Source organism: Eubalaena glacialis, chromosome 17 (genome assembly GCF_028564815.1).
Source record: "Eubalaena glacialis isolate mEubGla1 chromosome 17, mEubGla1.1.hap2.+ XY, whole genome shotgun sequence".
In the NCBI taxonomy this organism is placed as follows: domain Eukaryota; kingdom Metazoa; phylum Chordata; class Mammalia; order Artiodactyla; family Balaenidae; genus Eubalaena; species Eubalaena glacialis.
The window spans coordinates 23,176,469-23,189,056 of NC_083732.1; the positions used below are offsets into that span (position 1 = coordinate 23,176,469).

Genomic DNA, 12,588 nt, shown 5'->3' on the forward strand with positions numbered 1-12,588 from the left:
TCTCTGTGTTTCCCTAGAGATCATCAGAGCCTGCAGACTGAAAATAAGTTTGCTCATACTTTTAAACCCTTATGGCAAAGGAAATGCTCTGAGTTAGTTATTAAAATAGCTAATGTATTTTTAGGGTTTACTATGAACAAAACACTGAGGGCTTTACCTACGTTTTCCTTTTTTTAATCCCAGCAATACTCCACTGTTAATTTCCAGAAGGAAGAGACTTGGTTTATTCATTATAGGCACCCCAGAATTTGGAAAAGTGCCTGGCACCTGCAGATGCTCAAGAATTCTTTGTTGACTGATGGAATGAAGTAATGAATGAACAAAACAGTTCTGCAAGGAATGGACTATCATAATTCCCATAGGGCAAATAGGGGACATGAAGCAAGTAAAGTTAAGTGATTTGATTGTTACATGTAAAATATGTTGTAGTTGAAAGCATGTCTGCTAACACCACAGTCAACACTTTTTTAAAATATTGAGGTAACATTGGTTTATAACATTATATAAGTTTCATGTGTACGCATTATATTTTGACTTCTGTATACACTACTGCGTGCTCACCACCAAAAGTGCAGTTTCTATCCATCACTGTACAGTTGAGCCTCTTTACCCATTTCACCCTCCCTCTACCCGACTTCTCCTTGGTAACCACCAGTCTGTTCTTTGTATCTACATGTTTGTTTTTGTTTGGTTTGGTTTGGTTTGTTCATTTATTTTTTATTTTTTTTATATTTCATGTATGAGTAAAATTATACAGTATTTTTTTTTCTCCTTCTGACTTATTTCACTTAGCATAATACCCTCCATCTACGTTGTTGCAAATGCCAAGATTTCACCATTTTAATGGCTGAGTAGTATTCCATTGTGTGTAAATGTCCATATATATATATATATATATATATATATATATATATATATATATATATATATATAGACATTTATATATATCTCACATCTTCTTTATTCAACAGTTGGATATCTGTTGATGGACACTTAGGTTGTTTCCATATCTTGGCTATTGTAAATAAGGCTGCAATGAACATAGGGTTTAATGTATCTGTAAAAATACTGTTTTTTTATTCTTTGGATAAGTAACCAGAAGTAGAATAGCTTTTTAAACTTTAAAGCAATAGTGCTCTATCCACCTGGGCTGGGAAATAGCAATTATTTTAGAAGCAGCCTTTGGAAAGGAGGCAGCACAGATATCAGTACCAACACATAGCAAAACAAACAACAATAAAAGATACCACAACACTGCCACCAACACTCTAATCAGGATAAAGAAGATGTGGAAGATGTAGAAAGAAGAAGATGGAATATTACTCAGCCATAAAAAGAATGAAATAATGTCCTTTGCAGCAACATGGATGGACCTAGAGATTATCACACTAAGTGAAGTAAATCAGACAGAGAAGGACAAATATCATATAATATCATTTGTATGTGGAATCTAAAAAATGATATCAATACAAATGAACTTATTTACAAAACAGAAATAGACTCACAGACAGAAAACAAACTTATGGTTACCAAAGGGGAAAGGTGGGGGGAGGGATAAATTATGAATTTGGGACTAAAAGATACACACAACTATATATAAATGGAACAGCAAGGACCTACTATATAGAGCACAGGGAACTATATTCAATATCTTATAATAACCTATAATGGAAAAGAATCTGAAAAAGAATATATATATATACATATGTATACATATATATACACATATATATACAGATATATACATATATATATCTGAATCACTTTGCTGTACACCTGAAACTAACACAACCTTGTAAATCAACTATACTTCAATTTAGAAAAAAAAGAAGTGAGACGTAATAGCTGCAAGGATTTTCAAGTGAATTTAATTAATGCCCATCGAAATCCAAAATTAGAGCAATGAGTGAGTAGGATTTCAGATACCGCTACTACACCTAGGGAAGGTGCTTTGTAATCCATAGCATTCTATGTGTCAAGTAAGGATCTGTGTGTCAAGTAAAGGCTGGGCTTTATGATAAAAATAGGCATTGTTCTTTCCATTGCAGTAAAAAATGTTTAATTGCATTTTAGCCGTATACAATAAATACATAAAAGATGTATCTAATTATGTCTTCAAATATTTTACTGTTTTTTACACTCCTCAAGTACTAGGATTTCCAAGCAAACTAGTAGAAACATTGCATAAAAAATATTATCTTTGAAAGGAAGAACCTATCTCACATATTTAGAGGTATTTGAAGTTTTCAGAGTTGAATGCTATAAAAAAGAGATTTACTTTAAATTTATTTAAAAAGCATGGATATCCTAGTTGCTTATCAATAAAGTGGATCCCAGTGAAAACTATATTAATCAAGAGATAAAAATAAGCTCCTTAGATACTGAAACTGCCAAGAAGTTTTTGAGAGGTGCCAGTTTTGTTATTCTTCTTTAAACACATTTGTGCCTTCAGTAGCATAGTAGAATGATTATGATCACAGCTCCAGACCCAGAGCTGCATTAGTTTAAATCACAGCTCAGTCACTCAATGGCTGTAGTATTTCCAGCAAGTCACTTAACCTCCCCAGGCTTCAGTTTACTCATTTGTGTAAAGGTAATAGTATAACCTCTAAAGGTTGTTGTGAAGATTCAGTGAATTAGAATGCAAAACACTTAGAGTAGTGTCTGTCATATGAAATCAGTTAGTAAATTTGGTTATTATAGTTTTTGAAGGGGGGAAAATCAAGAGAGAAAAAAAAATGTAGTTCTTATAACAATCCAAATCTCAGTGTCTGCTTTTACCTACTCAGATTTGTTTATGCATTAAGAAGTGAGATAATTTTACAAGTGAGGCACCGTGAAAGGCAGTGGGCATGCAGAAATGAATGCGAAATGGGCCTTGTCCTCAAATGACAAGCTATACAGACTTAACAATCTGTAGTAATATCAGCACTCAGAACGGTTCAGAATTGTTTACAAAACCTCCATGAAATTCTATCTGCTGACATGAAAATAGCATTCCATTAATTTTGATAATATTCTAATCTCTTTTCTCTCTTATTCATAGCAGTCAGTGAAATGGGAAGAACATGCACTTCCTACCTGCTATCAGCATTGTTCCTTATTTCATTCACATCTCCAGAATGAGGGGGCACTTAGCCAGGTCTCCGAATAATGACTCTCAAAGAACCTATGTAATTGTCTTACACTAAAATCAGAAATTTTGTCATTTCAGAGCAAAAGTTGGTTGTCTCTTCAAACTTTCAGCAATGCAGGTGGGGAAGCAGAGCCTATATTCTATGTAATGCCACCAATCTTGCAATTTAAACTTGGAAAGTTTGATGTATGAGTCACATTGGGCTTTTGGGTAGCGGCTCTTGAACTCTGTCAAAAGGGTGGCTTTCTCTTACCTGAAAACACAGAAGTAGAATTTGGTACCTCAAGTCCAAGTTAGAGGGTTTCAACGGTGTGCTGTGTTCTTCTATGACAGGCCAGATCTTGAGGACATTTTGTTGCATGAACCAGGAACTAGGAACTTATGTAACACTGGCCAGGGACATATTTTTCAGAGCTCATACCAGCTACCTTGTCCACATCATACTTAAGATATTGTGTGTTAGATTTGCTTTTGCCAAAGTGTTGTTTTCTCCTCTCTGCCTCACCAGAATTGTATTGTTTCAGGACTCCCTCTATGGTGTTGGGATTTTATGTAGTATCATAATTGTTGTGCATTCTATGAATTTTAAACTTGGTTACTTTGTAGTTGATGCAAAATACACTAAGGACATCCTAAATTCTCCTTCACCCGCAAAATGATATAATCACACATGAGGTCTCTATAAAAATTCATTCTACAGAACAGGGAGAGGTCTTGCATTTCACATTTAGCTACCGCTGAGAATATGCTAAAAGCTTTTTCTCAAACTGTCATTTCTACAAATGTCAGGCTTACAGACACACCATGCTCCAGAAACTCACTTTAATTTTCATAATAACTAAGAGCTTGTCATGTGCTAAGTCAATGGAACTATTTTCTACTTAATTCTGCAGTAAAGAAAACAGGAAGCTCTCCCCAAGCCTCTTCTATTCTCCTCCCCATGTCCCACAATCAAAATACACTATTTTATAACACACAAAAAAAGTTTTGAGTATTTTAGGTGTCCTATGATACATTATTTTGTGTGATTTTATTCCCATTATTAGAGGCATCTTTTGCCTTGTTCCTTAATAGCGGCTTCTTATTAGAAACATAATTCTGTCTCTCTCCTGAGAAAGCATGAAATTGCTGTATTAATATTTACTTTGCAAAGGAAAACAAGGTATTAAGGAGAGACTATGCCAGCTTTACATGTGGATAATGTCCAGAATCTTATGTATAAGTCATCAGTTTCCATGTAGTTTTGATATTTTTCTTCTTATGACTTCTAGAGAACACTGGTTTAAAGATTAGATACCTCCTCTTTCTTCCTGGGAATTAAGATTAAATAAGGAGCAATATTGATCCTGAGTTTGTATTTCTGAGAATTTTAAGGCTTTATGCCCTTAATTAAACATTGCCACTAGGGGAACAGATACTCCTGAGTTACAGGCAATTATGCATAAGTGGTTTTATTTACAAAGCAATAGGTGGCATATGTTTTAGGAATGTTACCATGACACTGCTTCTCAATCCCTGGTTTGAATCTCTTCAGTATCTTCAATGACTACCCAGGGACCATCTGCTAGCCCATCGCCTATAACCAAAGTCTGGCTCCTGGGAAAAGGTGAACCACCACAAATGGGACAGCCATCAGTGGCAGATGGCATTCATAGACAATATAGGTATTTTAAGAAGCCATCTGATGAAGGATCTTGGCTTGGCAAGCAGATATTCTATCCCAGTAGTTTGAATCTACAGTGAGTGATGCAAAGAGTCAGGGTCAGAGACTACACCATTCCAGGGGCAGTGGAGGTGGCAGCAGCATCTTTGTTCAGTGGCAGCAGTAGCAGCAAACCCCTGCTGTCCAGTGTCAGGTTACATTGTGACAGTGGTGGCAGTGACAATGTTAGTGTCATTCTCACCAGCTTGTTCTGAAGCCTGAATTCGGTGGTGCTTCTGGCCACTCAGTTTTCCTTTCGTTCCTTAGACTTAGCTTAAAACTTCACCCATCTCATGGATTCTGGAAACCAGCCAATACGCTTGTAACACATTCATTTCTGCTAAAGGAATATTGCAACACGTTGGAGCAGGTCTACTCAAACAATCTGTGGTGAAGAACCAGATGTTTTTTAATCTGGAATTTTTAATTCCAAATCTGTCACAGATTGATCCTATGCTAAATTAAGAGGGCGGGAACTATATTACCAGGAAAATGGAATTAAGAAAAAAATACATAGAAAATCCTGAGCCCCACTTTTTATTACTAGATTCATTAGACCTAAAATTCAATGTTGCAGTAATGTTCAGTGGCTGTAAACATTTCTAACTGGTTACTCTCAATGTCTGTGCTTTTCTCATTGCCCACCAGAAACCGGCTGTTCTTGGACTGACAGACCACCATTCCATCAGGACTGTAGTGAGGGGACAAAATTTAACACTGAGCCTGATTCACACTTCTAAATATTTAACAAATGTGAAAGAAAGAGGGAAAGGGATAAGGACGAGGGGAATAACAAGTAAAGAGAGGAAGAGAGAAAGTTGAAGAACCATAAGGATTAAAAAAGTTAAAGGACTGGGACCAAAACTATAATAGACATTGATGGGCACCTGAGACAGAAGAGTTCACTAGTACCCTAATGAGATGATTGAGTCAGGATTAATACTCAGTGTGCTTATGTAGTTATATCTAGAAACATATCTACATCTTCCTACTCTCGTCTTACTTTGGTCTCCCAAAATGTACACCATGTTTTATTGGCAATTGACACATGACTTTAATTCAGAACAACTCCCAACTTCCCCAGAATTTCTTCTCATGTATTTCTGGGAGTTCTCAACTTGTGTCTCATTCATGCTCATGGTCATGACTAGATATGGTGGGGTATTTTCATTAGAAATTTATGCATGAGGAAAAATATATCCTTGGGAGAGTAACTATACCAACACAAGCCTGATCCAGCAACCAAATCTCAGATGGGTAGAACTAACAAAGCTGAGAACAGTTATGCCTGTTGCTTATGCCTGGATGATTGTTTGAGTCCTAGAAAGAAGATTATAAGTAAAAGTTAAAAGTTCTATTTAGTACGTGAAATAGATAGCTAGTGGGAAGCAACCGCATAGCACAGGGAGATCAGCTCGGTGCTTTGTGACCACCTAGAGGGGTGGAATGGGGAGGGTGGGAGGAAGGGAGATGCAGGAGGGAGGAGATATGGGAACATGTGTATATGTATAACTGATTCACTTTGTTGTGAAGCAGAAACTAACGCACCATTGTAGAGCAATTATACTCCAATAAAGATGTTAAAAAAAAAAAAGTTCTGTTTAATAAAAACAAGACATTGTGAAATAAACACAACACTTTTTGCTCCTCTTCGAAAAGATGTGTAGGAAAGCATTCTCCTTATCTTTTCCCCACTGAATACTGTAAGACTTTGACACCTTGAAGACTGGGTACACAGTAGAGGTGACTACTACAGGCAGAGATATCCTGTGGGTCCAGCAATGTCCAAGAAAAAGGAGAGAAGTTCTCAGATTAATGGTACTCTTTACTGAGGTGGGGAATTCCAGCTGAAATAGTGTCTTTCAGTTGATGAGACAAGTAGAATGATGAGTTTGAGTGGGAGAAGAGAAAAGAAATAAGGTACATCAATAGGGGCTGACCAGACTTGTTTGTAAACCCACCCACTGAAGATTAGAATATAAATAGATGGGGTGGGGAGAAATTTGTCCAAGTTTCTCATTCCATGGTTTTTGGTTTCAGTGCCTTTATCTATCTATCTATCTATCTATCTATCTATCTATCTATCTATCTACCTATCTATATCTATCTACCTATAATCTAAAATTTTATTGTTAAAGTCTTATATTAGAAGACTGACAGGTATTATTAAAAAGAGGTCTTTGAATTTTGTGGAACCAACTGATATACACAGTCAACATGCCATGAGCAGAGTGGGAAAATCAGGGAAACAATACAATGTGCCTGACGTACCTTGCAAACCAGGTTAGTTTGCATGTGCTGTTCCTTATACATACAAATATTTTGTCTTGTAATGTCCTAGATAATTACAGTTAAAACTGATTGAAACATACATGTAACCAAAGGGCCCGGCAGTCTGAACATATACTGGTACTGAGACAGGTTTGGACATGCGTGATCAAGTAATGGTGACATGGGCTTCCAGGAGGCAGTTTTCATGAAGCAGTTTGGCGTTGCCCTTAAATTCTGAAAAAAATAGTGTAGGGGAGAAAAGGTGGCCCCAAAATGCTAAACACGAGGAGAAATTCCTAGTCATTGTAACAATCGAAATATCTCCTCACAGATTCCCAAATGCCTCCTTGAAGAAACTTTTATTTCTCCTTTATTCTACATATCCAGCTCTCTTAAGAGACAATGTATAAATCTATGGTGTTTAAACATTGCTTAATATGATGATAGTTAATACTTATTGAGCACCTATTCTATGCCACCATTGTGCTTAGCCCAACACCTACATTATTTCATTTATTTCTCTCAGAAAACTTTAAATTTCATGCCATTATTTTATTCATCTTACAGTTGAGTAAACTAAGGTTACAAATGTTAGGTAAATTGCTTAAATCCACACAGCTGGCGAGTGTTTAGTGTTTACATCTGAATACTGGATATCAGGGTACATAACCTGTAAAACGATCTTTAAAGGACAATATACTTCATTTAACATCAGTGGGGAGATAAGGGCTGAAAAGGGAAAAGCATCAGAGCATTCCTTTCAGATGTTTCTTGACTATACATACACCTTTACCAAAACACATGCTTTTAACATGAGCGGGGGATACTCTGCTGGTTTGATCTTCAGGAAACCAGTAGAGCATTGAAGTTATGAGAGCAGAACTGGAATATAACAGATTCTATTCAAATTCTAGCTCTTCTTGATTTTAGGTAAAATTATTCAAACTGCTTTGCTTTCATTTTTTTTCACCTGTGAACCTAGTAAGGCAGAGAAAAGCTAAACCACTGGGGAAACTATGACTGAAAGTCACAGCCCTGAGACATAGGACCTTAAACGCCTGAGACTTAATTGGAAGATTATAGAATGCTCCCTCTCCTCCACGTCTTACCACCATTCCAACAGCACTCTGGTGTAACAGGGTGAAACAGCTGAAAGAGCTGCAAGCCATTCTCCCTGAGGTGAATTTAGGGAATCTCAGATAAACACGGGAGACAAAAATCAAAGACATTAAGGGAATTTGAGGTCTCTGACACATAACTACAACAAACATTAAGCACAGCTGAACTTCTAGCACAGCTAACATAAATGCTCACATTAAAGTTTATTTACCTCAGTTCCTATTACTCAATTACAATATGTCCAACTTTCAACAACAACAACAAAAAGACTTAAAGACATGGCAAAAATTAAGAAACATACAATTTGAAGAGACAGAGCGATAATCAAAACCAGACTCAGATATGGCACAGATGATGGAATTATCAGATAGAATTTTAAATAACCATGATTAATATGGTAAGGTCTCTAATGGAAAAAGTAGAGAACATGCAAGAATGGATGTATAATGTAAACAGAGAGATGAGAACTCTAAGAATCAAAAGGAAATGCTAGAAAGCAAAAGCATTATAACAGAAATGAAGAATGCCTAAGATGGGCTCATCAGTAGATTCAACGTGGCTGATGAAAAAATAAGAGAGCTCTAGTGTAGATCAATAGAAAGTCCTCATTTTGAAATGCAAAGAGAAAAAAGAATGGGGAAAAAACCCAGAACAGAACATCCAAGAACACTGAGACAACTTCAAAAGGTATAACACAAATATAAAGAGAATACCAGAAAGAGAAGAAAGAGAGAATGGAACTGAAGAAATGTTATAATAATAATGGTAATATTAAGGTAATAACGATGGTGAATTTTCTGAAATTAATGGCAGACACCAAACCAGGAAGCTTAGAGAACACCAGGAGGTAAATACAAACAAACAAAGAAACAAAATTATCTAGGTATATTCTATTCACACTTCTTTAGAAAATTATGGCAAAGAAAAATATTGAAAGAAACCAGAGGAAAAGAACATCTCCGTATAGAGAAACAAAGCTAAGAATTACAATGGACTGCTCATCTGAAGCTATGCAAGCAAGAAGTGATATTTAATTATTGAAAGAAGGAAAAAAAATTGAGTATTCTATATCCAGCAAATTCGCTCAACAGGGAAGGAGAAAAAAAAAATATCTCAGTGAAACAAAAACTGAGGGAATTTTCAGCAGACCTCTCTGCAGGAAATATTAAAAGAAATTTTTTAAAAAAAATTTTATTTAATTAGTTAATTTATTTTTGGCTGCGTTGGGTCTTTGTTGCTGCATTTGGGCTTTCTCTAGTTGCGGCAAGCAGGGGCTACTCTACGTTCCAGTGCATGGGCTTCTCATCGTGGTGGCTTCCCTTGTTGCAGAGCGTAGGCTTCAGTAGTTGTGGCACGTGGGCTCAGTAGTTGTGGCTCACGGGCTCTAGAGAGCAGGCTCAGTAGTTATGGCACATGGGCTTAGTTGCTCAGTGACATGTGGGATCTTCCCAGACCAGGCTCAAACCCATGTCCCCTGCATTGGCAGGCAGAGTCTTAACCACTGCACCACCAGGGAAGTCCTAAAATAAATTCTTTAGGAAGAAGAAAAATAATATAGATCAAAAACTATGATCTACATGAAGAAAGAAAGACCATTGGAGAAGGAAAAAAATGAAGGTAAAATAAAATCTTTTATTAATTGATCAAAAAAATAACTGCTTGTTTTTACAATGCAATAGTAAATAGTTTTTACAGTAATAGTAAAAATATATTGGGTGATTATTACATATGAATAAATGAAATAAATTACAGCAATGTTAGAAGAGACGGGAGGAAGGAATTGGAAATAATTAATTATGATACCTGCACTAGGTAATAAAGTGCAATGGGTCATTTGAAGTTTGACTTAGATTAATTTAAAATGGATATTGTAAGCTCTAGAGCAATCACTAAGTTAAAAACAAAAAGTTTAACTGATACTAAGAAAATATAATGAAGTCATATAAAATTCTTAATTAAAACCAGAGAAGGTAGGAAAAGAGGGGTTAAAAAAAACAAACAAGAAAAGAAGCAATGGATAGAAAAGAGTTGCAAACATAGTAGATATAAATTCAAATACACATAATTACTTTAAAACTTAAAAGACAGAGACTGTTAGTGTGGATAAAAAACAACACCCAACTATGTGTCACCTAAAAGAAGCACTATTTAACCATAAAGACTTGTGTTAAAAATATATAGGTGGAAAAATATATGCCATGTTAACCCTAATGTTTGAGAAATGCTAAAGTAGCTATATTCATTTCAGACAAAATAGACTTCACAACAAAGAAGGGATAAAGAAGGGCATTAAATAATGATAATGTGGTCAATTCTCCTGGAACACATAACAACACTAACAAGAGTGTGTGAAACTACATGAGGCAGAACTGGATGAAACTAAAAGGAGAACTAGACAAATGCACTATTGCAACTGGAAAGTTCAATATCTTTCTGTAAGTAAATGACAGATAAAGCAGGCAGAGAATCAGGATATTAACAACCTAAGCATCACTATTTTTAACTTTACCTAATTGGCATTAATAGAATATTCCATTCAACAACAGCAGAATACACATTCTTTTCAAGCTCGTGTGGCGCATTCCCCAAGACAAATTGCATTCTGAATGTATATTATGGTAATATGGACCTTAACAACTGTAAAAAAATAGAAATTACAGAAAATATATATTTTAGACAACTAGAGAATTAAATTAGAAATTAATAACATAAAGATAACCAGAAAATTCCCAAATATTTGGAAATTAAGCAACACACTTTAAATAACACATGGATCAAAGAATAAATGTCAAAAGAAATTTTTAAAAATTGAAGTAAATGAAAATAGAAATACAACTATTAAAATTGGTGGCATGCAGCAAAAGCAATGCTGCATGCCACCAATTAGGGAAATTTATAGTATTAAATGCATATTTAAAAAAAAGAGAAAATCAAACATCAATAACTTAAACTCCCATCTTAGGAAACTGCACAAAAAAGGGCAAATTTAGCCTAAAATAGGCAAAAGAAATAATATAAAAAGTATAGGAGAAAATAATGGAGAAAATTAATGAACCCAAAAGCTGGTTATCTGAAAATATCAATAAAACTTATGACTCCAGCCAGCCTAATCAAGAAAAAAAGAGAGAAGACATAAATTGCTAATATCAGAAATGAAAGCAGGGTTATCATTACTGAGCCCATGGAAATTCAAGGAATAATGGAATAATATGAACAGTCTTTTATGTTCATACATTTGAAAACTTAAATATATGGACCAATTTCTTGAAAGACAAAAACTATAAAAACTTACAAAAGGAGATATAAATAACTTTAATAGTCCTATATTTATTAAGGAAATTGAATTGATAATTAAAAACCTTCCAAAACCCAAAACACCAGGTTCAGAGGATTTCACTGGTGAATTCTACCAAATATTTAAAGAAGAAATTAGGTCTCTGTTCCTCTCCATTTGACAGACGCATCTTTCGTGCAGTGCCAGCTGCGTCCCTGAGACAAGATGGTGAAGGTCGGAGTGAACGGATTTGGCCGTATCAGGATCCTGGTCACCAGGGCTGCTTTTAACTCTGGCAAAGTGGACATTGTCGCCATCAACGACCCCTTCGTTGACCTTCACTACATGGTCTGCATGTTCCAGTATGATTCCATGGCAAGTTCCATGGCACAGTCAAGGCTGAGAACGGGAAGTTTTCATCAATGGAAAGGCTATCACCATCTTCCAGGAGCGAGATCCTGTCAACATCAAATGGGGTGATGTTGGTGCTGAGTATGTGGTGGAGTCCGCTGGTGTCTTCACTACCATGGAGGAGGCCGGGGTTCACTCGAAGGGTGGAGCCTAGAGGGTCATCATTTCTGCCCCTTCTGCCGATGCCCCCAGGTTTGTGATGGTCATGAACCATGAGAAGTATGACAACTCCCTCAAGATTGTCAGCAATGCCTCCTGCACCACCAACTGCTTGGTCCCCCAGCCAATGTCATCCATGATGACTTAAGCATCGTAGAAGGATGGGCTACATCCTGGGCTACACTGAGGACCAGATTTTCTCCTGTGACTTCAACAGTGACACTCACTCTTCTACCTTCGATGCTGGGGCTGGCATTGCCCTCAACGATCATTTGTCAAGCTCATTTCCTGGTAGGACAATGACTTTGGCTACAGCAACAGGGTGGTGGACCTCAGGGTCCACATGGCCTCCAAGGAGTAAGAGTCTCTGGACCACCAGCCCCAGCAAAAGCATGAGAAGAAGAGAGAGGTTCTCAGCTGCTGGGGAGTCCTTGCCCCAGCTCCATCCTCCAACACATTGAGAATCTCCCGACCTCCGCGCGGTCGGTTTCCATCACAGACTCCCTGAAGAAGGGG

At 36.5% G+C, this 12,588-nt stretch overlaps 1 pseudogene; it reads left to right on the plus strand.

The window, feature by feature from the left end:
• The first annotated feature begins 11,703 nt into the window (after window positions 1–11,703).
• LOC133077013 (glyceraldehyde-3-phosphate dehydrogenase-like) lies at window positions 11,704–12,375 on the plus strand (annotated as a pseudogene).
• The last annotated feature ends 213 nt before the right edge of the window (window positions 12,376–12,588 follow it).